This window comes from Columba livia, chromosome 3 (assembly GCF_036013475.1).
Source record: "Columba livia isolate bColLiv1 breed racing homer chromosome 3, bColLiv1.pat.W.v2, whole genome shotgun sequence".
Taxonomy (NCBI): Eukaryota; Metazoa; Chordata; class Aves; order Columbiformes; family Columbidae; genus Columba; species Columba livia.
In genome coordinates, this window is record NC_088604.1 from 92532763 (window position 1) to 92547223 (window position 14461).

Genomic DNA, 14461 nt, shown 5'->3' on the forward strand with positions numbered 1-14461 from the left:
TCTCAGTGTGTTGGTTCTACAAGTAATTTAACAGTCCTAGTTCTCTTTCTTTCCAACATGGGCTCCATCAGTAACATTTCAGCTTAAGGATGCAGCTTGTGAGGATGCACTTGTCTGACCTTCCGAATAGTACCCACTTTCCTGAGCTTTGACACTGTACTACAGCCCACGGCCTCATGCTGTTCCTGATTTAATAAAATAGTTCTAGTACATCTTGGACTCCTTTAACCTGACTTTTTTTTTTTTTACATGTTTGATATAATGTATTTTTATGCTTGTTTTGAGTGATGAACAATTTTTCAACACTTGTCTTCCCACACTGTGCTCATGAAGGCATGATTTATTCTCCATAAAAACCTTTTTTCCATTTGTAGATGTTTGAAAAGCTTTTCTAGACTTCTGTTTTAATAAGAACGCTCATTGCTTCCTGCTAGGAGTGCCTAACACATGAGGTTTTTTTCTTCCACCTACAGGCTTTTTTATTTTGATGTTGTTTCAAAGGGATTATCAATTTGGCCAGGTTTGCCAAGGACAAGCAAAGGTGTAGTGGCAGAAGAACCTTTTGCAACAGCACATGTATGTGGCTTTTCCATGGAATTTTTAGTGTATTGGATGTTTCTTCCATTGAAGCCATCAAGCTCACCTGTAAGCTGGCAGAAGCTCCTGTCTTTAGCAGATGACCACAGATAACACCTATAGCAAGTGTCAAATGTCTTGGATTACAAGATTTCTAACTACAAATGTCCAAATAACTGTTGGCACAGGGACTATGTGTTAGGAAAAGGTTGGCATCATTTAATCACCCACCTCTGTGCTTTAATTTTCAAAATTAGACAGTGTGTTTTAGAGATTATGGAATTGTTTAGCCAGGGGGAAAAAAAAGGAGACAGATCTTACTAGCTTCACTGCATTCTGTCTACCAAACTAAAAAAGACCATTTTCTGTAATACAAAAGTGAGCACAGATTGCAATCATGTTTCTTAGGCCTTTTGAAATATTCCTGTCCTACTTCTGCAAAGTAGATTTTGTTGGTATGAAATTAGAAACCGTGATACCATGTTACTGTCTTTGAAAACAGAGATGCAACGCAAACAAGCTGAGATTTTTTTCTTCTGCAAGTGATGCATTTGCTGATGATGCTGCAGTATTTTCTGCTATCTCCATCAGCAGAATTATCTAAGTTCTGTTGAGTTTTATGTATGGTCTCTACAGTATCTAACAATTAGCAAATTAACTGAATTTGCTTGGCCTTCTCTAAAAAGGAGATAAACTTGATCTTTTCTGAAAGCTCATTTCAATGGCTAAGACTAAGAGTATTTCTTTTTTTTTTACTCTTCTGTTTGTTTGAAATTAATTTTTTTCTATCTTTAAAAATGTGAGGACTGTAGCATCTTCTGCTTTTTTGTATCTATCTTTGGATGCTCATAAAGGTCTCTAAATGAAAGATGTCTCCTTGGGACTGTTTTTCTCACTGTTAATTCCCAGGAGGCTTCTTGCTTTCTCAGAGAACTGACCTACAAATCAAGTTATGTATTCATGAGGTAGTTTGGTTTCTCCATAGCAGAATTCAGAACACCACAGGCATCACAGGGACTACTGGAAAATGTCATCTCTCTCTTGAATTTTTTTTATGCCACCAAAATGAGAAGCTTATGACTATCAATATCTTAAATGTCTGCAGCTCTGCAAATGTAATCCCATTATTTGACAGCTAATTCAGTGTCTTAACTACTTCCCACAGAAATGTTTTTTTTCTTTGCCAGAACACAGCCGTTATACCAGCCTAATGAGGAGCTAAAAAGGATGAATATGTTCCTATGACTTTCTCAGTTTTTGTCAGATCTTTGTCTGGAGATGTTAAAATTCTGTCTTCTTAATCACTTCCTCTCGAACTCGTGGCTTTCAGATATCTGTCATCAAAGCATCAAGATTGTTTTTGCTAATTCACCTCCCCCTTTAGTTTCTGAACAAAGTAAAAACTGCTGGCTGGGTGCTAGTTCCCATTTGAGATGCTCTTCACGATGCAGTCCAGTCTTCGGAACAACTTTTGTAGTGCTTAATGGTGATGCCTCCAAGATTTAAAACAAACAAAAACTACCCTTGCTTCATCCTGATCTTACTTAAACGCTTCAAAGTACAGTCTTCTCAAGGGAAGAATTAAATATGAGTATTTAAGTCTCACTAGATTAAAAAAAATGTACTTTTGCCTTAAGCTGCAGATTCCAAGGCATTTACTCACTGTTCCACCTCTCCACAACAGAATCCAGCCCATTGATCTTAGCTGACAATCTGCTGCTTTAGTCCCACCCACACTCAGAGTAGTCTGGTATTTTGCAATCACCTTCCTCCAACATGCAGACCCATAAGAAGATCTTCTAAAGATTTCCTGTGCTTTAGATGTTAGACAAAGGAGAAGGATTCTTCTACCAAACAAGATGGCACTTGTATGCTGGCTGTAGTAATGCAAATGAAGAGTTTAAAAGAAGCCATTTGTTTTGGTTTTATTCCTGCCTCAGGCAGTTTTAGACAGCATATATCAATTTTCCAGAAACTTGTCAACCTCAGGAATGATTTAGTATGCTGTTAAACATAATAAAATCAATAAGAAAACAAATAGAATTTCCATGAGGAGCCAGACGGTTGGAGAAGCTTGTCCATATGGCAAATAGACCTGCTGGAATTTTGGGCTTTGTGGGGCACTTAAATTAGAAAAGTTGCATACTTAGAAAAGGTAATGCATAATTCAGTAGAACAAATAATCTAACAGCTTTGTGGTAGTTCATCTTGATTTGGTGTCTGTATGTATTTAACAACAAAGACACTTAGTAACTCTATGCCTGGAAGCTACGAACCAAACATGAATCATATTTGCCTAATTTCAGAGCTTTATATAAGGAGAATCACCTGCTCTGAAGTGAATGCTGCATTCTTGTTTCAGCCTGAATAGCATCTTCGCTTTTCCAGCCTTTCTGCAGGTAATTTATGTAACTATTTGGTTTTGCTTAAGGACATCCAACTTCAAGACTATCAGTCCTGTAAGGAAGTGGAGGGAACTCATTGATTACACCAGCCCATGTTACTCTTTGTCACTCCCATGTGTTTAAGGTTTCCTAAAGAGCTGTGAGGGAGTTGGTGTGTCTCTGTGTGTACATAAAAGTTTGGTAAGTCAGATATTCCACTCCACCCCATTAGAGACCTTCTAGAGTTTTGTGAGCACCTCAGTTTACGGGTCCCAACTGTTGTTCATCCTCTTCACAGGCATGTAGAAGCTGTAAATGTTGAGAAATATTTCATCTTGAGAAATCATTGCAGCTCCACACTCCACAAAGCTTCACAAGTAACTGATGTGTCTGCATGCCTTACAGCAAACCTCAGTGACCGGTGTTTAGAGAATTTTTGGTTGCCTGTTTCCAGTTGAACCTCTAAATGGTCCCATCAGCAGATGTCACAACTGGCTAGAGGTACCTCCTGCGAGGAGGACATTGAAAAGTGCTGCTTATTTGAAGGTGTCTCTAGGAGGTGACGACTCACTTCGATCTAATCTGTGCTGGAACTTTGACTGGTTGGACGTTCTTCCAGATGGACATAAATATTTTAGTCACTCATGACAGGTCAACCTATTCTCCAAAAGCTTTTCTGCAATTGATGGCAATTTCTAGAGAGCTGAAGTTGAATAGCAAGTCATAAAAAGTCTATGTATTGCACCACAGATTTTACTACAGCTTCTGCAACTTTGAGATCAACAGTCAAAATGCTTGAGGCTGGGAGGGACCAGTGCTGGAATATTGCTTCTGTGTGAGCTTGTACAAGGGACATTGCTGCTGTTAATCTTTTGGTTTTCATGCTGTTCCTGTAGCTGTTAAGTCTCCCCTGGGCATGTTTGAGATGCATCAAGGATCCCAAGAGATCCTCCACTCTGGAAGTGAGCGAGGAGTGGTGGCCATGGCCAGAGTGGGATTACTCTCATCCCATTGAGAATTTTAAATTTAACCAAAAGTTCAGTGTAAAGCTCTCAAATCTCATCTCACCAGCTCTCCGTGCCTGACTAGGAGCTAACAGCTTTTGAAATTTGCCTGGTTACTCCTTATTTCACTTGTTAGAGCTTCTACCTTGTTTGGCTTCTTCTAAAATTGAAGATTAAGGCATGCTCAGCGCAGCAGTCCAGTTAATACTATTAGAAATATTTTTTTTTCCTTTGTCTTCATCTGTTCTTCTCCACAAGGAGCAACAAAGAAGGGAACACTTAGTAAACTGAGGAGCCATGTGATTTCTTTAGCTTTATTAGATCTGGTCAAGTCCAGGCATTTACCTGTGGAAAGGTTGTTTGTCTTCAGCAAGTAATTAGAAGACCACCACCTCTGAAAAGTTAATCTAAATGTTATTTTTTCCTTATCTTACAGATCCATTTATCCTACTACACTTGTATGTTAAGTGAGAAGTGTTTTCAATATGCAATCAGCTAACCTGGAGTTTTGCATTCTCATATCTCATCATCAGTCATGTTTCTAGTAAAGACTATGACTTTATTTGTGGTCAAGCAGTGAATTTTTTTGCGTGTGACTCATGATGAGGTATGTGGAAATAATGTTATGAGAAGAATTACGCTTGAGGATCGTTTACAAAGACTGAATAGAAGCGAAATCTTAGGAAAATCTTTACACCTCAGAATTAAATGTGTGGAATAGCTTGGCAGAGAGTGGAAACTGCCACATACCAGAGGCTGTATGTTGGCACCGTGACTGCTTTTTTGTGTGGTAGGGATAAGGAGAGGTAGGAAAAGGGAAATGGAAGGAAATTAAGGGATTGGGGGAAGAACATCCTGGAGATTTAAATCGTCTTATGGGAGTGAAGTTGAGGATGAAATGCAAATGGTGGTAAAGGCAGTAGTAATGGAATCTGAGCCTCGTTATCTCTTACTCCCTGTACCTCACATGAAAGTAAAAAGAGTAAGGATAAATATTTGTTATAACTAAAGGAAATTGCATATCTCATATTGGTGCGTATTGCTACTAAAGAGTAGTATGGAACCATTTGGCTTCAAGTGGGAGAAACACAAAGTATGTGCTGTGAATTGATTTGCTTCTCATTTCCCAGTGCTGCTGTTTCTAACCAGTTTATTGTGAGTAGATTAGTCCCTGCTCATCAGGACTCCTGGCTGAGACAGTGCAGCTGTCATGTGTAGTGTATGTGTTGTCTGTCAACCCGGGGCTTGCGAGGGCTCAGGCACCATGAGCAGCTGCGGCCACTAGGATTTTTACTCATGTATACCTAGTGGGAAGAGTCCTCGAGAGACTAGAGTTTATTGTAGCTGTATTTGATCCCTTGAAATTAGTGTGCTGCTCTCTTCAGTGCACAAGGATAGATGCAGAGCCAATCAGAACCTGAAAATGGCAGAAGATCCAACTATTTGTATACCGGAAAGCATGTGTCATCAGTGATTTAAGGTTTGCACTGGTGATTAACATTTTTATGTAAGCACATGCTTGTTACTCTCTAAAGAAATTAAATCTTTGCTTACCTGAGAGACCATCTCTCCTGGTGTGCTCCATGTCTGAGATAGTTATTCAGTTTTCAACTTGAGCATGTTCTCAGGGTGTTGTCTCCTATGGACTGTCTAGTTTAAAATCAGTCCAAAGTAGCCCAGGTAACGTTAACATTCGATGCCTTTTATGAGACCTTGTGTTTTCTGAGACACACGAGTGATAATCCAAGAGCTAAAAGAAGCATCTTTCCATGTTTGTTGTTGGCAGATTCTTAGTTTATTGTGTGTGATGACATTATGTGGGCATTATTCATGGAAGGGAAGGGCAGGTGTTAAAGCTTACAAAATGAATAAAAGCATTCAAAATTATATGAAAGGAAAATGTCTGCCTGGCAGTAGGAAATCCTTGACAGTCTCTGTCACAGTCTGCTTCCCACATTTCAGAATATTAAGCTCCTTACTTGGATCAAGTTGCAATAGCATGTTTCTTGTGCACTGTAAGGCTTGCAGACTTTGCTGGACCAGTGACAATCTGTCTATTTTCAGAAACTGGCAAGAAAATGATAAAAAAATCCTTCTTGTGGGAGTGGAGCTTCAGCTCATCTCCAAAACCAAGACTGCCTGCAGTCAAAACCCTCTGAAATGGTTCTGCTCCTTTTCCAGTTGTAAGAGTTGGGGCTTCTTCAAGTTTTCTCTTGTCTTTGCTAAAGAGAATATCACTGGTTTATCATTATTTCTCTATGCCAGTCTTTTTTTTTTTTCCCTAATGCTCTGCAGTGAGTTATTTACTCATAGGTAAACCAGAGCACTGCAGACCTTTATCTTCAAATGCAAATGCAGTTTCATTATTTCAGCATATGTTCTATGTCCTTTAAATGTAACTTGTATCTGGGTTTGTTGTGAGAAATACTAGAACACTTTCCTTATAATCAGGGTGACAGTTACGGTATTAACTGATTTGGTGGTTGTCAGATCTTGACCATGTGGGAAGGCGTTAACTCTCGATGGACTGTCTGTCTCTCTTCAGGGAGAACTTCTTGGTATTGTATGATCTTTAAATGTAGGAAAAGCTTAAAAAAGGAATGGTGCTTAAATTAACAGATCAGACACCTGAAAATTGGAAAGTGTTTCAGGGTGTCCTTTGGAGTGCCCTTTCTCTGTGCTGAAGTATGAGTTCCACAGCAGATCTGTTGTGTGGTTACCTTGTCAAAGGTGAGACAATGGTGCAGTGCATAACCATAGCATGGTTAATGGGGGTGAGGATAAGTATAAATGGTATTTCCTAGATTTCCTAACCTCTGAGTGCTTCGCTTTGCAGCCTGAAGGAAGGTCTTTCTCCAGAGATGTCAGAATGTCCCTTCTTGGCTTGTTCTTTAAATGAGAGACCAAAAGTGGGTTAGGAGCAGAAGGCAGGACATCGATCCTGAGTCCAGTTTCCACTGGGTTCAGTCTCATTCCATCACAGACATCACACCACAGGATCCCTTTTGTAATCAAGTGGCTTTTTAAAACCCATTTGGAAATGTTACCCAACAGAAGCTAATAATTGTGTTTTCTGTATTAAAAAAACCCCACATAAATAGGGGAGACCCCAACCAAACTAAGACCCACTGTCAGTGAACTGGACATCAATCGTATCCAAATGTGAATGTGAATGTTCAGATGGGATTTACGTGAGGAGGGCGCGTTTCAGTACAGGCGAAGCTGCATTTCAGTGGCATCAGCTTCCTTGTCAAATCCACAGAAGCTACGACATGGGCTGTAAAAGCAATGCTAATTACAACATTAATGTTGTTAGTCAGCATTTCAAACTGAAGCTTTGTTGGTCATAATTTAATGAGGGACCCTGGCCTCAGAGGCAGACCTTAACTTTGCCTCGCGTGTGACAAATTACAGCATTCCAGGAGCTTCTGTGTATCTTGATGATTATAAAAAAGTACAACTGTAGCTGAAAAATGAATGTCCAATGCACTAATCACAGAACAAAAATATAAATATGTATGACATATTTGTTCCATTACTTCATTTCTGTTTGTATACTATGTTCATAGGCAAATCTATTTTGTGTATCTCTGGTTAAAGGCTGGCAAGATAGACATAAATATGTCTAGGAATGGAAATGCCATAAACAAACTGCCCAGAGTTTTATTTTTTTTTAAGCGTGGTTTTGTGGTTTTAACAGTAGGGTGACTTTGGTCAGCAGATCTTCGCTGCAGATCACCAAATCGACATGCCAAGTAATGGTTGCTCACATTTCATTCGGTTGTGGGTGCAAGTTCATAGTTTCCTACTGCAGAAAACGAAGACAAGGTTTTGGAACTACTTATGGGAATTACTTATTTAAAGAGTTAATTAAATGAAACTGCACCTTAGCAACATCTGCTCCAGACTCTCTGGGTCATTTTTCTAAATTTTTATTTCATCCTCCCCGTGACTTTAGAACTTGTGAAGTTCTGATGTTGTATACTCCTAAGGAAGCAGAACTCAGCTCACCAGCAAAAATAAAGAGGGGAGAATAAAAGGCAAGAGACACAAGTGTACTGTGTTATTTAGGTGCATGCAGCATTCCTACTGTATCCTGCAGAAACGCCTCTGGTATTTTTTCATTTGAACTCAGCTAAACAGTACTTCCCTAAAATAATTCTTGAAGGAACTTACACCAAACAGAATAGGAAAATTTTAGTGAGTAAAATCTTATCAATGGAACAGAGATTGACTGCTCATCATGCCTGGTATATATTGCTTTGTCTAACAACTCGCCCCAGCAGGCTTACAATTGTGTGCTCTCTGAAGACCCTCCCAGCTGCAAGACCTGATTGACGGAATCCGTAGGCAGATGCACTTGCCTGACTCCAATAAAGACAGGGCCTTGGGAAAATCTAAGGCAATTATTGACGGGCAGCAATCCACTAATCAGACAATTTCAAAATTAATCCCACAGTCCCTTACTGTATTAGCTTTCCTCCTTGTTTGTATTTATACAGCAAATTCATGGCTTCAGTGAATACCTCTCCCTTCCAGCCCAATTACGTCTCTCTGAGGGTATTATATTAAAAACAGAAAAAAATATTGAAAGTGGCTTGCAATTAGTTTCTTTAAAAGGTGGTGGATGGCACTTGCAGGCTGGGATTCTTAATATGATGCATGATAATAAAAGCAAACAGAATTTTTTTCATCATGCAAGCAAGGCAAGTATTGCTAATTTGCCTTGTTATAAAGTGGTCTATATATAATGAGAGAAAAGAGTGATTTGATTTTGGAGTTTAATTATATTTTCATAAAATTCTTCTAGACTAACTGACAAGTCCACAGTGTCTCCAAATACCATAAATAGATTTTGGTTTGTGCATTTTGATTTATCTTTCCCTTGTTTTATTTTGATCACTTTATAATACAAAATTGCATTGCATTTGATTGTAGCCTGCCTTTTAAATAAAGACTGATCCAAATAGAACCTTTATTTCATGTGGAAATGAAATACAGGAACTATCTTCATGATGCAACTGTTTAAACATGAGTCACCATTCCTAATCTTCTTGTCTATGTACAGTGTATCTCATACTTTTGAAATTTGGAATTTTGTATTGAGTTTTGCACTGGCTGCAGAATTGTTCCTGCAGATCTGAACCTGAATGTAGAATTTCCTTTTCTATTACCAAAAAGACCCAACCAAAGAGACACATCATTTTAATGAAATTGTTTTGCATCTTTGGACTGCAGATGGTTATCAGCTCACGTACTAAGAGCACTATGCTCCTCTAACCATTTCCCACATGCAATAGGAAGCATACAAGTTACTTTTTGTTTATTACTGATCAGTTTGCTTTCATGTAAAGAGGATTGAAAGAAAAATTACCCAATCCTCTTGGAAGTCAATGAGTAAACTCAGTGCACATGTGGGTTGGAGAGTAGATGGTGCAAGGCTGACTATATGAATGTAGAAAGTATTTCTGAGTCGAAAAACATGTGTGGCACTGATTCAACTTGAGAGGCTTGAGGCTTAAAACCTTCCTTTCTCTGTATCTCTGATTTCCATCTGTATACTACCTTGAATGGATGCTACAGAAAGAAAGGGATGTGTAAGTTTTATTTGGTTTTATTAAAAGTATTGAATTGATGTAATTTTACAGTAAAAAGGATAAGTAATTCTATAAGTGACAGCAGACCTGGTTAACACTGATCTTTTTAGTAATTGTACATGGAGCTGGTGAAATTATAGTTATAAACATGCCACCTTATCTTCTACTTTGGGCGAAAAGATTGAACAAACAGTGTTCATTTTGGGCTTTTGTACTCAGTCACGAATTGGGATTCATTTGCAGGGATGGAGGACATATTAGTCAAGAGCCTTACCCGAAGTAGACTATTTTCTGATTACTTGACTGATTTCTCTAACTCTCTTTCCAGAGCTACACAGTCACTTGTCATGCAAAAAGGCAAAGGTAACATGCTTGTATGATTGGGCACATTTACACAAGAAGATGAGGCTCAGGAGTCACAAACATAAATGTTCTTGTTCTTCCTTTATGCTCCAGTGTCTAACAACACATCTGCAATGATGCCAAGCTGACCTTGCTCGTGCAAGCAAAGCCCAGGATGGAGCTGCTGGTAGGCCCTGTTTTATGTTATTTTTATTTGATTTATTGCAGAAGTTGTTAACACCCCATAGTTCTTTGAATAAAATAAAACAAGAAAACCTATAAGAATAAGCAACAACATAAGCCAGGGAGCCTTTCATCTTCATTATGAACTAATTAAGCTGTTGATTACCTAGGGATTAACACCTCCATATGTAACAAAAGATTCATTCTGTGAGTAGGAAGCTCTGTAAGGTAACAGCTCCTGTGATTTGGCATATTTCAATCTAGCTCAGGAGGGGAGAGCATGAAAAGTAGGAGGCTAGCAAACAAAAAAGCTTATCCAGATTTCTGCCCATCCTCCCAAAGACCTCTTTTAAAATCTATCAATTCATCAACTAGATTTCACATGTAATGCCAAAAAAAAGTGCTTTAAATATCACAGTTCTTGTTAAGAAACTAAAACTTGATGAATTAAGGTCACAATGTTGGTGGAGATTTGCTCTTTAGCAAGGTGCTGAGCTTGGAGGTTTCAGAACCTGAAATCCTTTCATATAACTAAATAGTATTTTAGTAAATGAGGGCAGCTCTTCAATCCACATCTGCCTAGTGGGATCTTCCTTAGACATGTGTACAGTTCAATTTCCCTACTCGCAGTGGAGTTCAGCCAGCTGAACCTGCTTTTACTTTTGGGCGTTCCTTTGTCTTCATTTGATATGTGCAGGTGGATTCAGACCACTGGGTTTACATGCACCACCAACTGGCAACAGGTTTTGGCTGTGGTTGACCTGGATAAAGTCAGAGCTGGTCACCAAAAAGTGAAAGTTACCCATTAGCGGTTACTGGTTCTAAAGCAACAGCAATTAGCTTTGTGTGGCACAATAACCAAAAATAGAAAGTGTGTTCATATGGATAATGTAAAGATTAAAGCTCTTGCGCTCTCAGCTGCACACTGAATAGCTCGTGTTTTTATATGCTTTTAAATAGGATCGCTGCGTAACCTGACCCTCTGGTTGAAAGGATGCAGAATCGCTGTACTCCCATCTGGATTATTACATTCAATTTAGGCCACATGAACTCCTGTGCTGAAGGTGTACATCTAAGAAAATGGTTGTGAATTGAGCGTGACTTGCATAAAAGAGCAAGTTGCACCTATTCTCTCTTGGAAAGCATCTGCTTTTAGTTAAAATCACAGTTGGCTCCCTACCCAGCCATGGGGCCCCCATCTTCTTTTCTGTATCACCCCACATTCACATGCTTAATATACTAGTAATTTTATTATGGGGCTGTGGTCAAGACTCTGTGGCTAAGGTTGCAACCAAGTTCTTTTATAAGCTCTGTTTTTTGTCTGCCCCACTAGGGCTTTCACTAGGAAAACTGACTTGAAAATTGGCAACATTCACTTTGCACTTCATATCCATATATTTACATTCTCAGTCATGTTTAATTGTCATGGTCCCTGCTTTACTACTCTTTCAACTTTAATGTTAATTATCGGCCTCCTCTTAAAGTTAAGCCTTTCTTGGTGTCTTTTAATTATAATAAAGCCCTAGGCAGTTGTGTTACTGTGACCACTGCATATTATACAGTTCTTGGTTGTGTCCCTTACTTGCCTTGTTATGGCTTATTTGTAGACTGGAAGCTCTTTGACTTTCTGTTGCATTTGTTTGAGCATGTTGAGGGTTGCAGTCTGCAACTCAAACCTCTTCTTATTGCTGCAGTAAAAATAAATTATATTAAACATTCTAAAAATTCATAGACAGATCCTGTCTTTAGTTGCAACTGATAGTAGAATTTCCACCACCATCAACAGAAATGGGGTGTAGCTGTGGCCTTCATTTTGTAAATGACCGTGGGTGCTAACTCATCCTACCTGTAAGCTAAACCAGTGCTGCTTCCTAATCAAAGCCTCTTTGTCATTGTAAAAAATGAAATAATCAGTTTTGTCAAGATACTGAAAGTCTGCACGCTTGAGTGTAGGAAGTATGTGTGTGACAGAGTTGAGCGGGTATAACTGGAAAATTTTCTTTTGAAAATTATGCAGAATTGGAAGAACTGTAGTGCAAGTGCTGGTTTTCTTTTTGAATTGTCTTTTCTCATCACTTTTTAAATGCAAAATCCAGCCTTGCTCACAGGAGCTAAGTAATAGTAGAGAATTTGCAAGTAGCCAGTTGACTTTGGCACCTTAATCTGCGTTCAAAGTGAATTCAGGTTAAAGGTGGTAAAGTGTCGATTTAAAATGTAGCAGCAGTTCTTATTGCATAAGAAGAGGACATTTTTCTTGTTCAATGTCATCTATTTTCATGCAATTTCTGAATAATTATTCCTGACTGTGTAGGAAAGCTGTAAAGAATCCTATATCCAAAAGTGACTTAACAGCATCCAGACCTCTAAGTAGTGAACATTTTCACATTCAGCATCCTAAGTGTATGATTCATTATTTGTAATGAAACAGGATCTTCTAAGCCCTCTCCATTTTTTCCAAAGTTTAATCTAGCTTCTTTAAGTACATAGGTTCTGTGGTCAGAGAGGTTTTAAATTGGTGAGAGAGCTAAAATTATCTGCAAGAAACAATGAATCCTTTGATATTTTCAGAAGAGATTTGATGAAGGTCAAAAATTTAAAAGCAGAGGAAAACAGAAGAAAGTCCACCACTGGAAGAGATCAAACAGGACTAAGAGGGTGATGGTAAGGATGGTAAGGGGAAACAAATCTGGAAGGAAGCACAGGGTCTGGAAAGGGAGACATTTTCAAACAAGGGCAGAATGGATAGACATGAGTCCCTGTGTGATCTGCTCTGGGTGAACCTGCTTTAGCAGGTGGGTTGGACAAGAAGATCTCCAGAGGTCCCTCCCAACCCCAACCATTCCGTGATTCTGTGAGTATTCTCAGGAATGTTAGTTGCTCTGTAATACCCTATTTCGAAAAAAAAGTCACTTTTTTTTTGAAAATATGTAGATTTTCCTCCTCTTCCACTGAACTGTTCGACATACTCATTATCCCCTTTGTGCAAGTTTCTCAGATTCACAACACAGTGATTATTCTTAACGTAAAGTGAGTACCCTTGCCTCTAAAGTATAAATTCGCATCCACTTGGGGAAAACCTTATCCATTCTTCTACAAGAAGGACTGTAGTTCTACCATATGAAGAAGAAGTTGTGTCTGAGAAGTCTGTGCAAAGTTGATCATCTCAGAAGCATGGAGCTGAATCTGCCAGTGGTACCAGTCCAAAGAAGGATCTGTCTTATGAATGTATGGTATTATGCATGTTTAGAGGAATTATTGCAGACCTGAGACCACAGTCGCTTCTAGCTTTAAACAGGTCATGCTATTGTTAGTGATGCAGCAACACATGACACCAAGGACACTGAGACACTGAGGAAGTGCTTGGGCTGTAGTTGTATCTGGATGATTCCAGGAATCTCTCTTGTCCAAGAAGGACTTGGAAGAGTACACAGAAACTGGCCATTCCCACTTAAGACATTATAGCTAAATATTGTAACTTCAGACTTGGTATAGTTCACTTCTCTGGTCTGAGAGGTAATGTGAAGTTATACTGTATTACTGCTACCCTATTGATTGAGCTGGTACATTCCCTGTCAAGTTGTGCTTTAACAAGTTCTTTGACAGCAAAACCCCCTCTAAACTGAGATTCTGCGATATTTTTATTGTGTACCTACCACAGAGAGTTGTTACTAGTTTATACTCTGCAGAGAGGGTTTGAGATTTCTTGAAAGACCAGGCTTTTTAGGAGACTGCACAATGAAACCTGCCTTGTTGGTTTATTCATGTGTATTGCAGTTGTAAACTTAGTGATGCATATATTAAAATGCATGTAACTTAGTATGATGTTGTTTACTAACTTTGTGCAATATGTATCAGTTTAAAGATTCACTCACATTATGTGTAAATGCTAATAAAATGAAATCCCTTGGCAGTCAAAGAAATTAGCCCATAGATGTGAAATACCAAGGCAGGTCTTGTTATTTTTATGAAACTGTGAATAATATAAGCATCCAATTGATAAAATTTTATTAAAGCTGACAGCCCTTAAGTGATCTAAGTGGTAAATATTGAAATGAAGTTTCAACAACACTGCAATACCAAGGGAGGCCTAAGGCAGTAATAAGGATTAAACAATGATTTAATGTTGTTCCTTGGGGGTAGGGATTGTTGTTTTAATGGAGAGCAAAAGCTCACTTCCTTCTAAATAATTAAACTGTGATTTGAGAAATTGATCTAAGGTAGTTGTAGTGGTTTGTTAAGTCCGAAAGAGATAAATGAAGGCAAAGTGTCCTGGGGCAAGGGGAAGTCAGGGGAGAGAAGTGAAGAGATAGTTTTGCAGGATAGATTCGTGACAAGTGTCCCTCAGGAAGGGGGAAGCTGGCAATGAGCATATTTT

General features: G+C 38.8%; 1 long non-coding RNA gene across 1 annotated transcript; it reads left to right on the forward strand.

Moving 5' to 3' along the window:
- The first annotated feature begins 9898 nt into the window (after nt 1–9898).
- LOC135579106 (uncharacterized) lies at nt 9899–13705 on the forward strand. Its single transcript, XR_010471563.1, has 2 exons — nt 9899–10090; nt 11047–13705. It is a non-coding gene; the product is annotated as an uncharacterized LOC135579106 (long non-coding RNA).
- The last annotated feature ends 756 nt before the right edge of the window (nt 13706–14461 follow it).